Genomic DNA, 23,879 nt, shown 5'->3' on the forward strand with positions numbered 1-23,879 from the left:
ATAAATACCTAGACAATAAATGGGCCATAACTTTTTTTTTTTTTTGAGATGGAGTTTTGCTCTTTTTTATTTATTTATTTATTTATTTATTTACTTATTTTATTTTATTTTTATTTTTTATTATACTTTAAGTTTTAGGGTACATGTGCACATTGTGCAGGTTAGTTACATATGTATACATGTGCCATGCTGGTGCGCTGCACCCACTAACTTGTCATCTAGCATTAGGTATATCTCCCAATGCTATCCCTTCCCCCTCCCCCAAACACCGCATATTCTCACTCATAGGTGGGAATTGAACAATGAGATCACATGGACACAGGAAGGGGAGTTTTGCTCTTGTTGCCCAGGCTGGAGTGCAACTTGGTTCGCCACAACCTCCACCTCCCGGTTCAAGCGATTCTCCCCCCTCAGCCTCCTGAGTAGCTGGGACTACAGGCATGCACCACCACGCCTGGCTAATTTTTGTATTTTTAGTAGAGACAGGGTTTCTCCATGTTGGTCAGGCTGGTCTCATGTTCCTGACCTCGGGTGATCCACCCGCCTCAGCCTCCCAAAGTGCTGGGATTACAGGCGTGAGCCACCGCACCTGGCCCATAACATTCTTATAGGAAGGAATTACATAATTTGGCATTCTTGTAAAAAGGGTTTTGGTAACTTGATGCATCTGAACTTTGGCTTAGAAAAATATAATGGCATGAGGCCTACCCATTATAGACACTAATGTGGAGGGTTCAGGAATCTCTTGCCATATAGAATAGCTTTGTTCCTGAAAGATGAAATAATTTGAGTTTTTAAAACTTTATGAAACTTGATGGCATTGAAAATTACTAATGTTCGTTTATGGTAGTTATTCTTCAGTCTTCTCTAACCAGGGATTAATTTCTTCTCTAACCAGGGATTAATTATTTGCAAAAAAAAGCGATGAAAGCATTAACAGAGCTGTCATTAAGAAATAAATTGAATAATTCTTTTGTAATGTGAACATCCTTTTGCATGTGAATCAATACACCTTAATTGACCAATCTTGCGATTTGTAGTTTTATACATTCAATATCCTGAAAGTGATTATGTCTTTATTCCTAAGAATCTGATAAACAAATTGTTAATTTTATTATTTATTTATTTTTAATTATTTTTATTCAATATTATTTTTATCATGTTGTTTGTATATTCGAGGAAATGGGACAGACATTTACCTCCAGGGTTCTTTAAAAATATAGGTCGAGAATGCCTCATGCTCTTTCTGAGACCCGACTCAATCATGAACGCTTGACATATTTGTAATGTGTTGCAACAGATTTGGGGATAAATCTCTATTTTAGTGACTCCCCATTGAATGCACAGGGCTTATTAAACCTCCACAAAGTAATAGCATTGTGGTCCCGGCTGGACTGCAGAATGCTCAGGTCTTAGATTGGAAGGAAGAAACGTGTTTGAAATCAAAAGATAGGACTCATAATATCTGCATCCTGCCTGCAGGGGCTCCCACTTCAGATGTAGTTATCAAGAGGGCTCCAGTCACTGAAATGGACAGATGAGAAATAAAAATCCTTCCTAATGGAAACAGCCCAGTGTTACATATTTACATGCAATGCCTACATGTATTTGTTTATTGCAGGTCTGACAAGTATCTCTGAATATCCAATATCTCTGATTGATCCAGTTTTTCAGGCAAAGCTCTACAAAGTTGTGTGATTCTCTAATTAGCTCCCTTCAACAATGTGTATTTTCTGATTAGCGTCCAAAGTAGCCCTTTCAACTGTGTGCGTGCTGCAAATGAGTTCTCTCAATAATTAATGCACTTACAGAGAAGAGAGCACCAGAGTAGTCAGCGGTGAGCTCTGTTATTACAGGCACTTATGTTCTTTAAAACCCCAGCCCATGTGCTCATCAACAAAGCCTCTGAGGACCTGGATTCTCTAATTGTCCTCCTATGTGCTTAAGATGCCTACACATAGCAAGACAACTCATGCAGTTATTGATCCAGAAAGAGACACATGATGTGTGAGACTGTGGGGACCATGGGGACATTGGCACAGCATTCCCCAGTGCCCTGCCTGCCATCTGCCTGTGTCACATGGGAGAAACCAGCCCTTGGCTTTAATTGTGGTGATGAGGAATAGAGGCCAGGATAACATTGCCTGCATTTATGTGACAGGTCTAGATCTGGGCTCAGTTTCCTTATCCATAAAATGGTAGTAATAGCAGAATCTAGCATAGAGGGCTGTGGTGAAGAGTAACTTAGATAATGCATGTGAAAGCTTTCCCTGGATTAAGGAATCTGTTTCCACAGGGAGCAGGGCCTTCTTGGGTGTGTCCGGTACTCCCCAGCTCACCTGCCCCACAGCTTATCATTCAGGACCCTCTCCAGTTCTCCCATGCAGTGAAAAGTAGCAGGGATCCAGAAGAAGTCCAAGGATCCTTTGTGCTTTGAACTCCAGGGTCACCATATTGGGTCACCATGTCATGGGTACTCACCTCCACTGGGTGCAAATGCCCTCGGCATCCCTGTGTGTAAATCTATCATTGCCATAAACACTGGCAAAGGCAAATGCCCAGTCTTAGTACTTGTTTCAGTAAAACCAGCTATGACAAAATTCACTTATATTTTTGGTAATGATTTCCATACTCTATGGTGTCACTTCCTCTGCTTTGCTTCCCTCAACCTTTCTCCACATTTCCCCCCTTCCCCTTCTCCCTCCTTCTTTCCCTTCCTCCTTTCTCTTTATCTCTTTCTCTCATTCCCTCCATTCTTTCCTTTATTTTCCTTCTAATATAGTTTGGCTGTGTCCCCACCCAAATCTCTTCTTGAATTGTAGCTCCCATAATTCCCATGTGTTGTAGGAGGGACCCAGTGGGAAGTAATTGAATCATGGCGGTGGTTTCCCCCATACTGTTCTCATGGTAGTGGATGAGTCTCACAAGGTCTGATGGCTTTACAAGGGGTTGCCCCTTTCACTTGGCTCTCATTTTTCTCTTGCCTGCCACCATATAAGATGTGCCTGTCACCTTCCGCCATGATTGTGAGGCTTCCCCAGCCACGTGGAACCGTGAGTACATTAAATCTCTTCTTCTTTATAAATTACGCAGTCTCAGGTAACATGAAAACTAACTTCCTTCCTTCTTTCCTTCCTTCCTTCCTTTTCCTTGTTTTGTTTCCCTTGTGCTAAAACTTTTATCCACGAAATCAAAGGCATAGAAAAGGGGTAAAAACATGAAGCAGGGGAGGGACAAAGAGGTAGCTGAGTGCAATAAGACAGCAAGCGGGGCATACACATCAAGAAAAGTGTGGTGTGTGTGTGTGTGTGAGAGAGAGAGAGAGAGGAGAGAGAGATGGGAGGGAAAATCTAACTGGAAGAGCAGCATACTGAAAGGGGAAGTTGAGGCATGGAGAAGGAAAGGACTAGCGCTGGCAGGAGGATCCAGCTCATGGTCTGACAGCAGGAGGAACTGAGCTTGAACTCTCTTCCATGCCCTCCTTCTGCCCTGCTCACCTACCTGCCCGCACTGCCGGTTCCTTCCCAGTGAGCTAAACCCAGTTAGTGTCTCCAGCCCAGCCCCAGCATGAATACAAAGGTTCGCAGAGTCCTGCCTGGGCCTTTGGGACAGGGTCCCCCTGCTGACTTCTTTGGGCTGTAATGGTGGATTTGCACACCATGAACCCACTGTGCTCTGCCCTGAGGCCAATGCCCTTCCTGTCAGAGACCCTAAGTGAGGGTGAGGGATGGAGAAGGTGGAGATGGCCAAGCACAGAGAAGGGCTCTGGGAAACTGAGTTCAGGGACTGAGATGCAGGAACATACCAGGGTCAGGGGAGGCTGAGATGAATAAGGCTGGGGGGGTGTGAGGGAGGATGGATGAGAGAGAGGGGAAGAGACACAGAGAGAGAGAGAGAGAGAGGGATCAGAGAGATGGAAACACACACAGGGAGGCAGAAAGAAAGAAACGTAGCACTCTAACCTGGGCGATAGAGCGAGACTCCGTCTCAAAAAAAAAAAAAAAGAAACATAGCTACGCAGGTCGGTAGACAGATAAAAATTAGAGACAGAGTCACAAATAGAGAAGGGAAAAGGGGAACATGGTAACCATCTGGGACAGTGGTAAGGAGCAGTGGAGGAAGAGGGCACCAGAAAGGTGAGTACTATGAGAATAAATGTGTACTACCCACAATGAACGGCCCTTGTGGAGCTTTAAAGATGTGTGCACCATACAATGACCACTGGCCCATCCATCACTGGGGCACCCATTTCTCATTCTTTTCTCATCAGCCTCACCAAAACCCAGTGCAGATCGCAGCCTGCACCCATCACTGCCTTTCTGGAGGGAACCCAGGCAGCTGCTTTGACTTCCGCCTTGAGGATGAGACGCTTTACCCATTATTGCAGCATTATGCTTTCTTATTTGACATCATGCTTCATTTCTCATCCTTCTGTTGCTGCCCTCTGGGGACCTTCGGTGCCATTAATGTCTCCAAAAGTTCTGATTAAATAAGTCAGCATTGATTTCTCTCTCTTTCTCTAACAACTTTGCATACTAGTATCACAAGCTCCTCCTTGCCTCTGGTCCTGAAAGGTACAGATTCCTTCTGCAGGCCCCACATCCATCAGCAGATTCACACTCAGAGCTTGTCCCCCTCCACTAATGGTGCATTAGAGCCATGGCTGGCCTGACTGTGTGAAAACTGCTGAACTAAACCTGCCTCCTTTTAGCTGAAACCTAGGAAAGCAAAACTTCCTGAATTTTCTCAATCTATTCAGACACATGCAAGGTTTGAATGTATTTCAGTTCTTGGAAGAAGGATGGCAAAATCAATACTGAAATAACACGAATGAAGCAATTCAGAAAATGGATATGCATTCCATTAATCCATCATCAAACATTGGTTCTTGCTATCTCCCAGGCACCACACTAGGGGAAAATATCTGAACACTAGATCAGAGGCTCTCCACTGAGGGTGGCTTTGTCCCCAGGGCACATGTAGCAAAGTCTGGAGACATTTTGGTTGTCATAACACAGGGGAGGGTGACACTATTGATACCTATTGGTCAGAGGCGAGGGGTGCTGCTCAACATCATCCAATGCTCAGAATAGCCACTGCCACAAAGAATGATCTGGCTTCAAATACTAACGGTGCTGCTGTTGAGAAACTGTGTTTTAGATGATCAGAATTCATAATGCCAAGTGTTCCTTATTTCACTTTAATTCTACTTATAAAGCATTGAATTCAACCAGGATAAGCAATTGTACCCCTCAGCCTCAGAATATTAGTCCACAAGGAGTTTCGACCTCAGTTCTTCATGGAAGAAAATAAGAGATGGTCCAATGGAACTGTAATCAAAAGGCAAAACCCCGAGGTCTTTCTCCATTGGCACCTGCTGAGGCGGGAGCTGATTCCAGTGGAAAGAGCAGTAGTTACAGAGTGCAGGGCTTGGTGTTGAAATCCTGTCTCTGCCTCTGTTTCTGCCTCCAGGTAGTTTTGTGACCCTTTTGAGCTTCCGTGCTCTTGCCTTTAGTCAAATGAATGAGGCACAATACTTTATTTTTTTTTCTTATATCTAACCTTTTTATTAGCAACAAGTAATATTTACCAAAAGTATTGACTTGAATGTATTTTAGCAGTATTTTCTTTTTTTTTCTTTTATTATTATATTTTAAGTTTTAGGGTACATGTGCACATTGTGCAGGTTAGTTACATATGTATACATGTGCCATGCTGGTGTGCTGAACCACTAACTCGTCATCTAGCATTAGGTATATATCCCAGTGCTATCCCTCCCCCCTCCCCCCACCCCACTACAGTCCCCAGAGTGTGGTGTTCCCCTTCCTGTGTCCATGTGATCTCATTGTTTAATTCCCACCTATGAGTAAGAATATGCGGTGTTTGGTTTTTTGTTCTTGCAATAGTTTACTGAGAATGATGATTTCCAATTTCATCCATGTCCCTACAAAGGACATGAACTCATCATGTTTTATGGCTGCATAGTGTTCCATGGTGTATATGTGCCACATTTTCTTAATCCAGTCTATCATTGTTGGACATTTGGGTTGGTTCCAAGTCTTTGCTATTGTGAATAATGCCACAATAAACATACGTGTGCATGTGTCTTTATAGCAGCATGATTTATATTCCTTTGGGTATATACCCAGTAATGGGATGGCTGGGTCAAATGGTATTTCTACTTCTAGATCCCTGAGGAATCGCCACACTGACTTCCACAATGGTTGAACTAGTTTACAGTCCCACCAACAGTGTAAAAGTGTTCCTATTTCTCCACATCCTCTCCAGCACCTGTTGTTTCCTGACTTTTTAATGATTGCCATTCTAACTGGTGTGAGATGGTATCTCATTGTGGTTTTGATTTGCATTTCTCTGATGGCCAGTGATGATGAGCATTTTTTCATGTGTTTTTTGGCTGCATAAAAGTCTTCTTTTGAGAAGTGTCTGTTCATGTCCTTCACCCACTTTTTGATGGGGTTGTTTGTTTTTTTCTTGTAAATTTGTTTGAGTTCTTTGTAGATTCTGGATATTAGCCCTTTGTCAGATGAATAGGTTGTGAAAATTTTCTCCCATTTTGTAGGTTTTCCTGTTCACTCTGATGGTAGTTTCTTTTGCTGTGCAGCAGCTCTTTAGTTTAATTAGATCCCATTTGTCAATTTTGTCTTTTGTTGCCATTGCTTTTGGTGTTTTAGACATGAAGTCCTTGCCCATGCCTGTGTCCTGAATGGTAATGCCTAGGTTTTCTTCTAGGGTTTTTATGGTTTTAGGTCTAACGTTTAAGTCTTTAATCCATCTTGAATTGATTTTTGTATAAGGTGTAAGGAAGGGATCCAGTTTCAGCTTTCTACATATGGCTAGCCAGTTTTCCCAGCACCATTTATTAAATAGGGAATCCTTTCCCCATTGCTTGTTTTTCTCAGGTTTGTCAAAGATCAGATAGTTGTAGATATGTGACATTATTTCTGAGGGCTCTGTTCTGTTCCATTGATCTATATCTCTGTTTTGGTACCAGTACCATGCTGTTTTGGTTACTGTAGCCTTGTAGTATAGTTTGAAGTCAGGTAGTGTGATGCCTCCAGCTTCGTTCTTTTGGCTTAGGATTGACTTGGCGACACGGGCTCTTTTTTGGTTCCATATGAACTTTAAAGTAGTTTTTTCCAATTCTGTGAAGAAAGGCATTGGTAGCTTGATGGGGATGGCATTGAATCTGTAAATTACCTTGGGCAGTATGGCCATTTTCACAATATTGATTCTTCCTACCCATCAGCATGGAATGTTCTTCCATTTGTTTGTATCCTCTTTTATTTCCTTGAGCAGTGGTTTGTAGTTCTCCTTGAAGAGGTCCTTCACATCCCTTGTAAGCTGGATTCCTAGGTATTTTATTCTCTTTGAAGCAATTGTGAATGGGAGTTCACTCATGATTTGGCTCTCTGTTTGTCTGTTGTTGGTGTATAAGAATGCTTGTGATTTTTGTACATTGATTTTGTATCCTGAGACTTTGCTGAAGTTGCTTATCAGCTTGAGGAGATTTTGGGCTGAGACAATGGGGTTTTCTAGATATACAATCATGTCATCTGCAAACAGGGACAATTTGACTTCCTCTTTTCCTAATTGAATACCCTTTATTTCCTTCTCCTGCCTAATTGCCCTGGCCAGAACTTCCAACACTATGTTGAATAGGAGTGGTGAGAGAGGGCATCCCTGTCTTGTGCCAGTTTTCAAAGGGAATGCTTCCAGTTTTTGCCCATTCAGTATGATATTGGCTGTGGGTTTGTCATAGATAGCTCTTATTATTTTGAAATACGTCCCATCAATACCTAATTTATTGGGAGTTTTTAGCATGAAGGGTTGTTGAATTTTTCAAAGGCCTTTTCTGCATCTATTGAGATAATCATGTGGTTTTCGTCTTTGGCTCTGTTTATATGCTGGATTACATTTATTGATTTGTGTATATTGAACCAGCCTTGCATCCCAGGGATGAAGCCCACTTGATCATGGTGGGTAAGCTTTTTGATGTGCTGCTGGATTCGGTTTGCCAGTATTTTATTGAGGATTTTTGCATCAATGTTCATCAAGGATATTGGTCTAAAATTCTCTTTTTTGGTTGTGTCTCTGCCCGGCTTTGGTATCAGAATGATGCTGGCCTCATAAAATGAGTTAGGGAGGATTCCCTCTTTTTCTATTGATTGGAATAGTTTCAGAAGGAATGGTACCAGTTCCTCCTTGTACCTCTGGTAGAATTCGGCTGTGAATCCATCTGGTCCTGGACTCTTTTTGGTTGATTAGCTATTGATTATTGCCACAATTTCAGATCCTGTTATTGGTCTATTCAGAGATTCAACTTCTTCCTGGTTTAGTCTTGGGAGAGTGTATGTGTCGAGGAATTTATCCATTTCTTCTAGATTTTCTAGTTTATTTGCGTAGAGGTGTTTGTAGTATTCTCTGATGGTAGTTTGTATTTCTGTGGGATCGGTGGTGATATCCCCTTTATCATTTTTTATTGCGTCTATTTGATTCTTCTCTCTTTTTTTCATCCTTTCAAAAATCCAGCTCCTGGATTCATTAATTTTTTGAAGGTTTTTTTGTGTCTCTATTTCCTTCAGTTCTGCTCTGATTTTAGTTATTTCTTGCCTTCTGCTAGCTTTTGAATGTGTTTGCTCTTGCTTTTCTAGTTCTTTTAATTGTGATGTTAGGGTGTCAATTTTGGATCTTTCCTGCTTTCTCTTGTGGGCATTTAGTGCTATAAATTTCCCTCTATACACTGCTTTCAGTGCATCCCAGAGATTCTGGTATGTTGTGTCTTTGTTCTCGTTGGTTTCAAAGAACATCTTTATTTCTGCCTTCATTTCGTTATGTACCCAGTAGTCATTCAGGAGCAGGTTGTTCAGTTTCCATGTACTTGAGCAGTTTTGAGTGAGATTCTTAATCCTGAGTTCTAGTTTGATTGCACTGTGGTCTGAGAGATAGTTTGTTATAATTTCTGTTCTTGTACATTTGCTGAGGAGAGCTTTACTTCCAAGTATGTGGTCAATTTTGGAATAGGTGTGGTGTGGTGCTGAAAAAAATGTATATTCTGTTGATTTGGGGTGGAGAGTTCTGTAGATGTCTATTAGGTCCGCTTGGTACAGAGCTGAGTTCAATTCCTGGGTATCCTTGTTGACTTTCTGTCTCGTTGATCTGTCTAATGTTGACAGTGGGGTGTTAAAGTCTCCCATTATTAATGTGTGGGAGTCTAAGTCTCTTTGTAGGTCACTCAGGACTTGCTTTATGTATCTGGGTGCTCCTGTATTGGGTGCATATATATTTAGGATAGTTAGCTCTTCTTGTTGAATTGATCCCTTTACCATTATGTAATGGCCTTCTTTGTCTCTTTTGATCTTTGTTGGTTTAAAGTCTGTTTTATCAGAGACTAGGATTGCAACCCCTGCCTTTTTTTGTTTTCCATTTGCTTGGTAGGTCTTCCTCCATCCTTTTATTTTGAGCCTATGTGTGTCTCTGCATGTGAGATGGGTTTCCTGAATACAGCACACTGAGGGGTCTTGACTCTTTATCCAATTTGCCAGTCTGTGCCTTTGAATTGGAGCATTTAGTCCATTTACATTTAAAGTTAATATTGTTATGTGTGAATCTGATCCTGTCATTATGATGTTAGCTGGTTATTTTGCTCGTTAGTTGATGCAGTTTCTTCCTAGTCTCGATGGTCTTTACATTTTGGCATGATTTTGCAGTGGCTGGTACCGGTTGTTCCTTTCCATGTTTAGTGCTTCCTTCAGGAGCTCTTTTAGGGCAGGCCTGGTGGTGACAAAATCGCTCAGCATTTGCTTGTCTGTAAAGTATTTTATTTCTCCTTCACTTATGAAGCTTAGTTTGGCTGGATATGAAATTCTGGGTTGAAAATTCTTTTCTTTAAGAATGTTGAATATTGGCCCCCACTCTCTTCTGGCTTGTAGGGTTTCTGCTGAGAGATCCGCTGTTAGTCTGATGGGCTTCCCTTTGAGGGTAACCCGACCTTTCTCTCTGGCTGCCCTTAACATTTTTTCTTACATTTCAACTTTGGTGAATCTGACAATTATGTGTCTTGGAGTTGCTCTTCTCGAGGAGTATCTTTGTGGCATTCTCTGGATTTCCTGAATCTGAACGTTGGCCTGCCTTGCTAGATCGGGGAAGTTCTCCTGGATAATATCCTGCAGAGTGTTTTCCAACTTGGTTCCATTCTCCCCATCACTTTCAGGTACACCAATCAGACGTAGATTTGGTCTTTTCACATAGTCCCATATTTCTTGGAGGCTTCGCTCATTTCTTTTTATTCTTTTTTCTCTAAACTTCCCTTCTCGCTTCATTTCATTCATTTCATCTTCCATTGCTGATACCCTTTCTCCCAGTTGATCGCATCGGCTCCTGAGGCTTCTGCATTTTTCACGTAGTTCTTGACCCTTGGTTTTCAGCTCCATCAGCTCCTTTAAGCACTTCTCTGTATTGGTTATTCTAGTTATACATTCTTCTAAATTTTTTTCAAAGTTTTCAACTTCTTTGCCTTTGGTTTGAATGTCCTCCCGTAGCTCAGAGTAATTTGATCGTCTGAAGCCGCCTTCTCTCCGCTCGTCAAAGTCATTCTCCGTCCAGCTTTGTTCTGTTGCTGGTGAGGAACTGCATTCCTTTGGAGGAGGAGAGGCGGTCTGCTTTTTAGAGTTTCCAGTTTTCCCCCCATCTTTGTGGTTTTATCTACTTTTGGTCTTTGATGAGGGTGATGTACAGATGGGTTTTCGGTGTGGATGTCCTTTCTGTTTGTTAGTTTTCCTTCTAACAGACAGGACCCTCAGCTGCAGGTCTGTTGGAGTACCCTGCCCTGTGAGGTGTCAGTCTGCCCCTGCTGGGGGGTGCCTCCCAGTTAGGCTGCTCAGGGGTCAGGGACCCACTTGAGGAGGCAGTCTGCCCTTTCTCAGATCTCCAGCTGCGTAGTGGGAGGACCACTGCTCTCTTCAAAGCTGTCAGACGGGACATTTGAGTCTGCAGAGGTTACTGCTGTCTTTTTGTTTGTCTGTGCCCTGCCCCCCAGAGGTGGAGCCTATAGAGGCAGGCAGGCCTCCGTGAGCTGTGGTGGGCTCCACCCAGTTCGAGCTTCCCGGCTGCTTTGTTTACCTAAGCAAGCCTGGGCAATGGTGGGCCCCCCTCCCCCAGCCTCGCTGCTGCCTTGCAGTTTGATCTCAGACTGCTGTGCTAGCAATCAGTGAGATTCCGTGGGTGTAGGACCCTCCGAGCCAGGTGCGGGATATAATCTCGTGGTGCGCCATTTTTTAAGCCTGTCGGAAAAGCGCAGTATTCAGGTGGGAGTGACCCGATTTTCCAGGTGCCGTCCATCACCCCTTTCTTTGACTAGGAAAGGGAACTCCCTAACCCCTTGTGCTTCCTGAGGCAATGCCTCGCCCTGCTTTGGCTCGCGCATGGTGCGCGCACCCACTGACCGGCACTCCCTAGTGAGATGAACCCGGTACCTCAGATGGAAATGCCGAAATCACCCGTCTTCTGTGTCGCTCATGCTGGGAGCTGTAGACGGGAGCTGTTCCTATTCGGCCATCTTGGCTCTTCCCCCCCAGGCACAGTACTTTCTAAAGGCACCTTGAAGCCTAAAAGAGCCCTTCTTATACTCTGAGGTATCTCACCGCTGAAACTGGTTACATACATCTGTATTGGGAATTAATGGATAAGGGTGGAACAAATGAAATGCATTTCTGGGGGCCAGATATTCCAAAGCAGTTTGGGGTAGCCTTCTTCCTCCTCCTCTGCAATGCTTTGTTAGTTGGAGGCTGTAAACATGCCGACGCTTTCCCAAATTTGTGGGAATGAATGTGAATCACAGTTTTTGGGGCTTCAATCTCCTCTGCGGACACATAAAAAGGAACTTTCATCAATTTCTAACAAGGTTTGAGATCTATGCCTGGATAGAGCTGGATATTGATGCAAAAGTAAGAAGCAAAAGATGATTTCCTTGAGTTCCAGCAATTTCAATAAAAAACACAGAGACCAGACTTGCAACAACACTATAGTGTCAAAGAGCTGGTTCCCAAAGGGGAGCATAGAGTCCACCCATACCAGAGACACATACCAGAGACAGACGAGATCTAACACTTTTTGAGTTTAATATTTTTGAGTTTAATATTAATGTTGCAGCATGGTAATGAAAACTAGTAAAAGAATCTCTCTTGGTAAATGAATCTTCACTCCCAAACGGCAAGCAGGAAAAACCCTAAATAAATAATGTGAGATTGATATCAGAGGCCCATGTGCAGGGACTCGATTACAATTCTTGGCTTGTACTCAGGGGCCCTCATGCATTTTTTAAGAGATCATCAATATTGTGATCCTTCTGCTTGCTGGTGAACTTTAAAAACTACACCGAGGTATAAAAGTAGGGCTTTGACTTTGTTGAGGCTCATGATTCTTCTCAAATAAAGTAGATCTGAATAAAAGAGGGATTGGAAAATCTTCCCTGGCCTTTAGGCAAGCACAGAACTTAGCAGTGGTTTTGGAGCATCCACTATGGAACGATCCATGAGATCCAAAGATAGATACAGTTCCCACACAACAGCCACGAGGAACCACGCATTGGGGACCACCTGAAGCAGAACCCTGGCTGGGGGCTTGCCCTTGTTCTGCCATGAAGCTGACAGAGCTGTTTCTACGACAATGTGCATCTTGAATCATCCCACAGAAGGAGCTGAGTTAGGCTGGAAATGAGAGAATTCCAGACAGAGGGAAGGTATATTTGTGGAGTTGTAGGAGGCCAGAAAGTTGAAGGCTGGAGACCAGGGGTCAAGGCTGGAGGCTAGAGACCAGGAGTCAAGGCAAGGAAGACATGGCTGACCCCTCAGACGCTAGTAAGTCTCTACCGTGAGAGCAGCAGGAAGCCATGGAAGGGGGTTAAACAGAAGAAGGTTGACTCTTACTGGAAATGATGGCTTGTTTCCCCTTTCTGGTTTGGGATACAGGATGCCTTAGGCCCTGGTGCCAGCAGAGTGTACAGGAGGCCACACTGGAAGACGATGGTCTTTGCTGTCTTCTTACCTTTCTGTATGCTCCCTGGGCCTTCATGTGGCTTTAGCTTCTCACAAGGCCTCACTGGGCTGTGTGTGTGTGTGTTTGTGTGCGTGCATGTGTGTAGGTGGTGACTGACGGTCTTCTATGAGCTGGGCTTTGTATTATTCTTGACCTTCTCAAGATTTGCCTGTCTCATGTCTTCAGAACCCATTGCCTGCAGTCTTTGATACACACTATTCTGATAAATGAATGAGACTGTGAGGAGTGTTAATTTAAGATATTAACCCTTTTATGTCTTAGGGTAATACCCAGTGTCTTTTTACTCAGGAGATATTCAATCAGTAGGGATTCAATACATGAGTGTCGTATATTTGTGTTTTAACCGGGTCTGTCTGAGATGCAGTGAATGTTCAGTTAGCCTGGGCAGCCTTCTTTCTTGTCGTCTGCAGCGCTGGAATCTGGGAGCTTCCTTCTGGTCACTCAGCAGGGACAACGAGGCCTCTACCCCCACATCACTGTTCTCTCAGGTACATGCCTCCCCCATCACTTTCCACCTCTCGAGGAACTGGCGCAGCCCAGGATTTCGCAATGATTAGAACTGAACCCCAATAAGCTACCCAAGAAAAACAGTGAGCCTTTTAAGGGGCTCAGAAGTCAGAGAAAAGAATCAGAACACAGGGAATACATGTTCTGGAACAAGAGGACACAAACACCAGCTTAGCAACTGCAGCAAGTACAATGAACCAGCCAGACCACCGGACAAGGTCAGAGGTACAGGGGATGGCCTCTTGAACACAGTGGCAGGAGGCTGGGTGCAGGGTGGTGGCTGCAAAAGACCCCATGTACATACATGCTAAGCTTTTATTTCAGGCAAAGGGCTTAGAGTTCTAAGCTTGAGAACCCCTCAGAACAGGTCCTACTGTCACTTTCTGAGTCTGAGGGAGAGTTACTAAGAAGACACTGAAATTCTACGAGAGCCCTTAAGAAGCTAAAATTGCAAATACTCCTCAGAGAGACCTGGTTTTCCAGCAGAAATCAGGATTAGCACATGCCAATATTTAGGTCGACATCGAGTGGGTGTGAACAGCAGTATGTGGAGGCTTTATTGGATGGCCCCAGGGTTCTTTTAACCTAAAACTCTATGGGAGTGTTTGAAGGGTCGTAGTTCAGAGGGAGCTCTTGATCCCTGTTGTGAACACCAAGCTCATTCCTATCTCCTGGCCTTTATCTTTGCTCAGCTCTCTGGACCACCAGAAGGATCTTTGCAGGGCTCCTTCCATCCCATCATTTACGTCTCATTGCCTGAGAGGCCTTTCCGGGCCATTCTTTCCAAAATACTCCCCTCCCACGTTTTATCCCCTTCCTGGATTTGCTTCTCCACCCAGCACTCACCACAGTCGGGAACGATACTATTTGTTTACTTGATCAGTGTGGATCTCTGTGGGTCTTGTCTATCAATCACTGCATCCTCAGTTCCCAAAACAGGACCAGTCATTTAGTGTCCACTCAACACATGCATGGCAAAAAAAGACAGAGGAGCAGGGAGGCTGAGAGGGAGGGAGCAAGCCTTCCTCTAGAAGGGTGGAACGCAGAGCAGTGAGAATGTGTGTGTGCCTGTGTGTATCCATGCATGGGAGCATGTGCTTATGTATCCACGTACATGTGCATGTGTGTCAACATATGTGTGTCCATGCATATGTGCGTGTGTGTGCACAAGTACCCATGCATGTGTACTTGTGTGTGAATGTGTATGTGTGCACGCATGTGTAGGCATCAAAGAGACTTGCATTTGAAAGGAGACCCTTAGTATAATATTTATGATAAACATTTCAAAACTGAGTTTTAGTGATGTGATGTGCAGAACAGAGGAGGAAGATGCAAGCCCCGAGGCTTGGCACCCCAGCTGCCTGAGCCAAGTCCTCAGGCAGTGAGGGAGATATAGGTAAGTGAAGCTGGGGGTGGGGGTTATTTAGCTCTGAAGATTGGACTGCTGGTGTCTTGTTTTGATTTCAGAGCCAACATGACAGATACCCAGACTTCAGAGAGGGAAAACAGCATGGTCAAAATGACAACTGAGAATACGGTGGCCAGCCTTGGTCAGAATAGTGCTGACCTGTGCAGAGGTAGGCTCTTTCTTCAGGTAAGGGCTCCTGGCCTCTCTGCATGCCTTGGGGCCCGCCTCCTACTCTCCACCCTCACACCCTCAGGAGAGAGTGATGCAAGATGAATGGATCCTAAAATTAAAATCCAGTAACTCTTTTGAATTACTGGCAATTCAGTGAATTAACAAGTTGGCACCAGGCAGTGGCCTTTTCCCACTAAAAAAAAAAAAACAAACCTCAAATGCATTCCCCAAGGAAGGGGCTGAAACTCATAACCTTGTGTCTGGGGCCCAGAGGGCATGAGCACAGAGATCCAAAGGGGCTGATGCTTTCCCTACCACTAGTGGGGCAGGCTGTGTTAGGGTGCATGTCTGAAACTTGAAACTGAATTAAGTAGCTTCATGTAATGGCTTCTCTTGATGGCACAGGATAAACATCATAAGAAGCAGCAGCAGTAATCCAAGAAGGTTTGCAACTGGCTCAAAATGCTACCTGAAACCAAGAATGGGTACTGTAATCAAAGAATTGGAAGCCACCTTGACCCAGAGGAAAAAAAATTGTTAAACTTTGCAGCTATTTCTCAAAAGAATAGATAATTTTGTTTTCTGTTTGTAGAGATGGGAATAGTCATCCCTTACAGAAGAAGACAATAATTTGCTGCATTTTTAGGACTTGTAATTGTACAGGCAAATTCAAAATTCAGGTAGCATTAAAATTACAGCTAGATAATGCTGCCTGCTTTGTGGATAGCTATCCTCATTTCAAGGGAGAGCACCCCTTTATCTGCTGAAGAGATGTCTTTTTGATTTGCTAAGGGCAAGAATGGAAAATAAGTGCGAATAGGAACAGCTCTGGTCTGCAGCTCCCAGCGTGAGCGACGCAGAAGATGGGTGATTTCGGCATTTCCATCTGAGGTACCAGGTTCATCTCACTAGGGAGTGCCAGACAGTGGGCGCAGGTCAGTGGGTGCGCACACCGTGCGCAAGCCGAAGCAGAGCGAGGCATTGCCTCACTCGGGAAGCACAAGGGGTCAGGGAGTTCCCTTTGCTAGTCAAAGAAAGGGGTGACGGACGGCACCTGGAAAATCGAGTCACTCCCACCTGAATACTGCGCTTTTCCGACGGGCTTAAAAAACGGCGCACGACGAGATTATATCCCGCACCTGGCTTGGAGGGTCCTACGCCCACGGAGTCTCGCTGATTGCTAGCAGAGCAGTCTGAGATCAAACTGCAAGGCAGCAGCCAGGCTTGGGGAGGGGGGGCCCGCCATTGCCCAGGCTTGCTTAGGTAAACAAAGCAGCCGGGAAGCTCGAACTGGGTGGAGCCCACCACAGCTCACGGAGGCCTGCCTGCCTGCCTCTATAGGCTCCACCTCTGGGGGGCAGGGCACAGACAAACAAAAAGACAGCAGTAACCTCTGCAGACTCAAATGTCCCGTCTGACAGCTTTGAAGAGAGCAGTGGTCCTCCCACTACGCAGCTGGAGATCTGAGAAAGGGCAGACTGCCTCCTCAAGTGGGTCCCTGACCCCTGGGCAGCCTAACTGGGAGGCACCCCCCCAGCAGGGGCAGACTGACACCTCACAGGGCAGGGTACTCCAACAGACCTGCAGCTGAGGGTCCTGTCTGTTAGAAGGAAAACTAACAAACAGAAAGGACATCCACACCAAAAACCCATCTGGACATCACCATCATCAAAGACCAAAAGTAGATAAAACCACAAAGATGGGGAAAAAACAGAACAGAAAAACTGGAAACTCTAAAAAGCAGAGTGCCTCTCCTCATCCAAAGGAATGCAGTTCCTCACCAGCAATGGAACAAAGCTGGACAGAGAATGACTTTGACGAGCTGAGAGAAGAAGGCTTCAGACGATCAAATTACTCTGAGCTACAGGAGGACATTCAAACCAAAGGCAAAGATGTTGAAAACTTTGGAAAAAATTTAGAAGAATGTATAACTAGAATAACCAATACAGAGAAGTGCTTAAAGGAGCTGATGGAGCTGAAAACCAAGGCTCGAGAACTACGTGAAGAATGCAGAAGCCTCAGGAGCCGATGCGATCAACTGGAAGAAAGGGTATCAGCCATGGAAAATGGAATGAATGAAATGAAGCAAGAAGGGAAGTTTAGAGAAAAAAGAATAAAAAGAAATGAGCAAAGCCTCCAAGAAATATGGGACTATGTGAAAAGACGAAATCTACGTCTGATTGATTGGTGTACCTGAAAGTGATGGGGAGAATGGAACCAAATTGGAAAACACTCTGCAGGATATTATCCAGGAGAACTTCCCCAATCTAGCAAGGCAGGCCAACGTTCAGATTCAGGAAATCCAGAGAACACCACAAAGATACTCCTCAACAAGGGCAACTCCAAGACACATAATTGTCAGATTCACCAAAGTTGAAATGAAAGAAAAAATGTTAAGGGCAGCCAGAGAGAAAGGTCGGGTTACCCTCAAAGGGAAACCCATCAGACTAACAGCGGATCTCTCGGCAGAAACCCTACAAGCCAGAAGAGAGTGGGGGCCAATATTCAACATTCTTAAAGAAAAGAATTTTCAACCCAGAATTTCATATCCAGCCAAACTAAGCTTCATAAGTGAAGGAGAAATAAAATACTTTACAGACAAGCAAATGCTGAGCGATTTTGTCACCACCAGGCCTGCCCTAAAAGAGCTCCTGAAGGAAGCACTAAACAGGAACAACCGGTACCAGCCACTGCAAAATCATACCAAAATGTAAAGACCATCGAGACTAGGAAGAAACTGCATCAACTAACGAGCAAAATAACCAGCTAACATCATAATGACAGGATCAAATTCACACATAACAATATTAACTTTAAATGTAAATGGACTAAATGCTCCAATTAAAAGACACAGACTGGCAAATTGGATAAAGAAAGAGTCAAGACCCATCAGTGTGCTGTATTCAGGAAACCCATCTCATGTGCAGAGACACACATAGGCTCAAAATAAAAGGATGGAGGAAGACCTACCAAGCAAATGGAAAACAAAAAAAGGCAGGGGTTGCAATCCTAGTCTCTGATAAAACAGACTTTAAACCAACAAAGATCAAAAGAGACAAAGAAGGCCATTACATAATGGTAAAGGGGTCAATTCAACAAGAAGAGCTAACTATCCTAAATATATATGCACCCAATACAGGAGCACCCAGATACATAAAGCAAGTCCTGAGTGACCTACAGAGAGACTTAGACTCCCACACATTAATAATGGGAGACTTTAACAAACACCCCACTGTCAACATTAGACAGATCAACGAGACAGAAAGTCAACAAGGATACCCAGGAATTGAACTCAGCTCTGCACCAAGTGGACCTAATAGACATCTACAGAACTCTCCACCCCAAATCAACAGAATACACATTTTTTTCAGCACCACACCACACGTATTCCAAAATTGACCACATACTTGGAAGTAAAGCTCTCCTCAGCAAATGTAAAAGAACAGAAATTATAACAAACTGTCTCTCAGACCACAGGGCAATCAAACTAGAACTCAGGATTAAGAATCTCACTCAAAACCGCTCAACTACATGGAAACTGAACAACCTGCTCCTGAATGACTACTGGGTACATAACGAAATGAAGGCAGAAATAAAGATGTTCTTTGAAACCAACGAGAACAAAGACACAACATACCAGAATCTCTGGGACGCATTCAAAGCAGTGTGTAGAGGGAAATTTATAGCACTAAATGCCCACAAGAGAAAGCAGGAAAGATCCAAAATTGACACCCTAACATCACAATTAAAAGAACTAGAAAAGCAAGAGCAAACACATTCAAAAGCTAGCAGAAGGCAAGAAATAACTAAAATCAGAGCAGAACTGAAGGAAATAGAGACACAAAAAAACCTTCAAAAAATTAATGAATCCAGGAGCTGGTTTTTTGAAAGGATCAACAAAATAGATAGACTGCTAGCAAGACTAATAAAGAGAAAAAGAGAGAAGAATCAAATAGATGCAATAAAAAATGATAAAGGGGACATCACCACCGATCCCACAGAAATACAAACTGCCATCAGAGAATACTACAAACACCTCTACGCAAATAAACTAGAAAATCTAGAAGAAATGGATAAATTCCTCGACACATACACTCTCCCAAGACTAAACCAGGAAGAAGTTGAATCTCTGAATAGACCAATAACAGGATCTGAAATTGTGGCAATAATCAATAGCTTACCAACCAAAAAGAGTCCAGGACCAGATGGATTCACAGCCGAATTCTACCAGAGGTACAAGGAGGAACTGGTACCATTCCTTCTGAAGCTATTCCAATCAATAGAAAAAGAGGGAATCCTCCCTAACTCATTTTATGAGGCCAGTATCATTCTGATACCAAAGCCAGGCAGAGACACAACCAAAAAAGAGAATTTTAGACCAATATCCTTGATGAACATTGATGCAAAAATCCTCAATAAAATACTGGCAAACCGAATCCAGCAGCACATCAAAAAGCTTATCCACCATGATCAAGTGGGCTTCATCCCTGGGATGCAAGGCTGGTTCAATATACACAAATCAATAAATGTAATCCAGCATATAAACAGAGCCAAAGACAAAAACCACATGATTATCTCAATAGATGCAGAAAGGGCCTTTGACAAAATTCAACAACCCTTCATGCTAAAAACTCTTAATAAATTAGGTATTGATGGGACGTATTTCAAAATAATAAGAGCTATCTATGACAAACCCACAGCCAATATCATACTGAATGGGCAAAAACTGGAAGCATTCCCTTTGAAAACTGGCACAAGACAGGGATGCCCTCTCTCACCACTCCTATTCAACATAGTGTTGGAAGTTCTGGCCAGGGCAATTAGGCAGAAGGAAATAGTTAGGAAAAGAGGAAGTCCAATTGTCCCTGTTTGCAGATGACATGATTGTATATCTAGAAAACCCCATTGTCTCAGCCCAAAACCTCCTTAAGCTGATAAGCAACTTCAGCAAAGTCTCAGGATACAAAATCAATGTACAAAAGTCACAAGCATTCTTACACACCAATAACAGACAAACAGAGAGCCAAATCATGAGTGAACTCCCATTCACAATTGCTTCAAAGAGAATAAAATACCTAGGAATCCAACTTACAAGGGATGTGAAGGACCTCTTCAAGGAGAACTACAAACCACTGCTCAACGAAATAAAAGAGGATACAAACAAATGGAAGAACATTCTATGCTCATGGGTAGGAAGAATTAATATCGTGAAAATGGCCATACTGCCCAAGGTAATTTACAGATTCAGAGCCATCCCCATCAAGCTACCAATGCCTTTTTTCACAGAATTGGAAAAAACTACTTTAAAGTTCATATGGAACCAAAAAAGAGCCCACGTCACCAAGTCAATCCTAAGCCAAAAGAAAAAAGCTGGAGGCATCACGCTACCTGGCTTCAAACTATACTACAAGGCTACAGTAACCAAAACAGCATGGTACTGGTACCAAAACAGAGATATAGATCAATGGAACAGAACAGAGCCCTCAGAAATAAGGCCGCATATCTACAACTATCTGATCTTTGACAAACCTGAGAAAAACAAGCAATGGGGAAAGAATTCCCTATTAAATGGTGCTGGGAAAACTGGCTAGCCATATGTAGAAAGCTGAAACTGGATCCCTTCCTTACACCTTATACAAAAATCAATTCAAGATGGATTAAAGACTTAAACGTTAGACCTAAAACCATAAAAACCCTAGAAGAAAACCTAGGCATTACCATTCAGGACATAGGCATGGGCAAGGACTTCATGTCTAAAACACCAAAAGCAAGGACAACAAAAGCCAAAATTGACAAATGGGATCTAATTAAACTAAAGAGCTTCTGCACAGCAAAAGAAACTACCATCAGGGTGAACAGGCAACCTACAAAATGGGAGAAAATTTTTGCAACCTACTCATCTGACAAAGGGCTAATATCCAGAATCTACAATGAACTCAAACAAATTTACAAGATAAAAACAAACAACCCCATCGAAAAGTGGGTGAAGGACATGAACAGACACTTCTCAAAAGAAGACATTTATGCAGCCAAAAAACACATGAAAAAATGCTCATCGTCACTGGCCATCAGCGAAATGCAAATCAAAACCACAATGAGATACCATCTCACACCAGTTAGAATGGCAATCATTAAAAAGTCAGGAAACAACAGGTGCTGGAGAGGATGTGGAGAAATAGGAACACTTTTACACTGTTGGTGGGACTGTAAACTAGTTCAACCATTGTGGAAGTCAGTGTGGCGATTCCTCAGGGACCTAGAACTAGAAATACCATTTGACCCAGCCATCCCATTACTGGGTATATACCCAAAGGACTATAAATCAATCATGCTGCTATAAAGACACATGCACACGTATGTTTATTGCGGCATTATTCACAATAGCAAAGACTTGGAACCAACCCAAATGTCCAACAATGATAGACTGTATTAAGAAAATGTGGCACATATACACCATGGAATACTATGCAGCCATAAAAAATGATGAGTTCATGTCCTTTGTAGGGACATGGATGAAATTGGAAATCATCATTGTCAGTAAACTATCGCAAGAACAAAAAACCAAACACCGCATATTCTCACTCATAGGTGGGAATTGAACAATGAGATCACATGGACACAGGAAGGGGAACATCACACTCTGGGGACTGTAGTGGGGTGGGGGGAGGGGGGAGGGATAGCCCTGGGAGATATACCTAATGCTAGATGACCAGTTAGTGGGTGCAGCGCACCAGAATGGCACATGTATACATATGTAACTAACCTGCACAATATGCACATGTACCCTGAAACTTAAAGTATAATAATAAAGAAAAGAAAAAGAATATGAACTAAGAAAAACTAAAGTCTAACAGGGGAAATGTGTCAGAAAAAAATACCAATGTAGGTTTTTGAATATGTGAAGGAAAAACTGATTAAATTATGCAGATGAAATAAAAGTCAAAAAAAAAAAAGAATGGAAAATAAGTCACTTTGATTAAAGGTACTGAAAGTTGGAGTAGATTTAAATGTCCTTTTGTATTTGACTATAATTTCTATTAATTGAAATATTTTAACCAATTTAACCAGTTGGTTTTGTTGTCACAAGCATGATATATTCATTCATACAGTAATGTTTATGAAGCACCTTCTAATGTGCCAGACACTGTCTGGCCATATATGTGTATATTATACACACACACAGGAGATATATATATTTATGTATAGAGAGAGAGTTTTAAGTATGTAGTATTGAGTATTCAATACTATTAATTCATTTAAAAATAATTCTTGCATGATAACTACTTGGCTATCAGGTATCTGCTAGACCTTGAGAAGGAAGTATGAAGGTAACTAAGACATATTTCCTATTTTTCTGAAGCCACAGTCTGGCCAAATTCATGTAACTTGATGGCAATTTGCAGAGAATTTCAAAGTCAGTCTGGGGATCATAACTATTTGTACTGAAGACAGAAAAAATAAAAAGGGAAAGAGAAAAAAAGGACCATCAGAAAAGAAGCTCTAAAGTTGAGGAAGAAGATATTGAGAGATTTGGAAGACTATAAACAGAAACAGACATGACTAATATCTAGCGTGAAGAGGGCATATAGGAAAAGAATGTGATGTAAAAGCACAGCTCTAGGAGCTGCTAATTGTATCACAAGCTCTAGTTAGCAGAATAGTAAACTGCAACCTTGTATTTTGTGCCCAATGTTGAATTTAGTTGAATTATAAAGGAGCGACGGAAAGATTTCCAAAGGCTGAAATATTTTCTAAAGCATATCAGATGTTCAGTAATAATGCAGTCATCTAGGGTAGACAAAACAAAGTTTGTGGACATTTGAACTTGCATTGATTTAAGAGATTATTCAAACCTATATTTATAAAATCATTTTACTCTGAATAGTCTATTAAGACAATAGTAACTTAGCTATGATCTTCCATTGCTCTAACGGATCCAGGCTACAATGTCATGAGCAAAGGTCAAATTTTTAAGAAACAACCCAACAATATGAGCAGCGTGCCATCAAAAACAAGCTTCAACCCTGTAATTATGTAAAGGCCTGCACAAATAGGACAGTCTTTTAACCTAGAAGCTCATTCTGTGCCCTAAATCACACACAAAGGGAAAATGACGGCATGCTATCTCAGGTGGAAACATAAAGTACTTAATTGGGTGACACATAATTGAGGTGGGTACCTGCTAGGACTTCAGTAGTCACTGGAGAAAGATAAAAGCAAGAAGGAAGAGGTCAGCAGTACAACTGGAGTCACAGTGGGGATTCTAGCAACCCAGTGCCAGAAACAATGGCTAATAGGGCTGAGTGCCTCCTCTGCTGACCTCTTCACCTGTATAATGCTACGTGCATCTAACAGAAGCCCAGTACACAGTCACCAATGCCATTCCCATTTTACAGATGCAGGAACTGAAGCTGAGAACGCCTATACAACATGCCCACAGGCTTATGGTCTTCTCTCCAGTCCTCCTCACCTTCAGGCTGAAGAGCTGCAGAAAGTCATGGCATTTATCCTGCATTTTTCTCCATTTGCCTTGCAAATAAATGCCGACAACACGAAAAAAAAATAGTTGAAATAAAAACACCCACAAATAACAGCTTGTCTTTTCCCCCAAGGAGGTAGACAGAATGAAAATAAATGAAGCCATCATTCTTTATTGGATGCTGGCATGAATCTTGAGCTGGTATGGAAGATTATTTGCTGGATAAACTATTCTCATTTT

The 23,879-nt window shown here is 42.7% G+C and overlaps 1 protein-coding gene and 1 long non-coding RNA gene across 8 annotated transcripts in view; one reads left to right on the forward strand and one right to left on the reverse strand.

Annotated features, from left to right (window-relative positions):
• DSCAM (DS cell adhesion molecule) overlaps positions 1-23,879 on the reverse strand; it is a 939,729-nt gene that overhangs the window by 5,758 nt on the left and 910,092 nt on the right. The window lies entirely within an intron of this gene.
• LOC107970150 (uncharacterized) lies at positions 10,987-23,836 on the forward strand. 3 transcript variants are annotated; one of them, XR_010154400.1, is made up of 4 exons: positions 10,987-13,806; positions 14,882-14,977; positions 15,049-15,158; positions 23,557-23,836. It is a non-coding gene; the product is annotated as an uncharacterized LOC107970150 (long non-coding RNA). The 3 variants fall into 3 exon arrangements; XR_008541432.2 differs by having other exon boundaries at positions 13,765-13,799; positions 14,897-14,977; XR_001712508.3 differs by having other exon boundaries at positions 13,790-14,977.

The sequence above is a fragment of the Pan troglodytes genome, chromosome 22 (genome assembly GCF_028858775.2).
Source record: "Pan troglodytes isolate AG18354 chromosome 22, NHGRI_mPanTro3-v2.0_pri, whole genome shotgun sequence".
Classification (NCBI taxonomy): Eukaryota; Metazoa; Chordata; class Mammalia; order Primates; family Hominidae; genus Pan; species Pan troglodytes.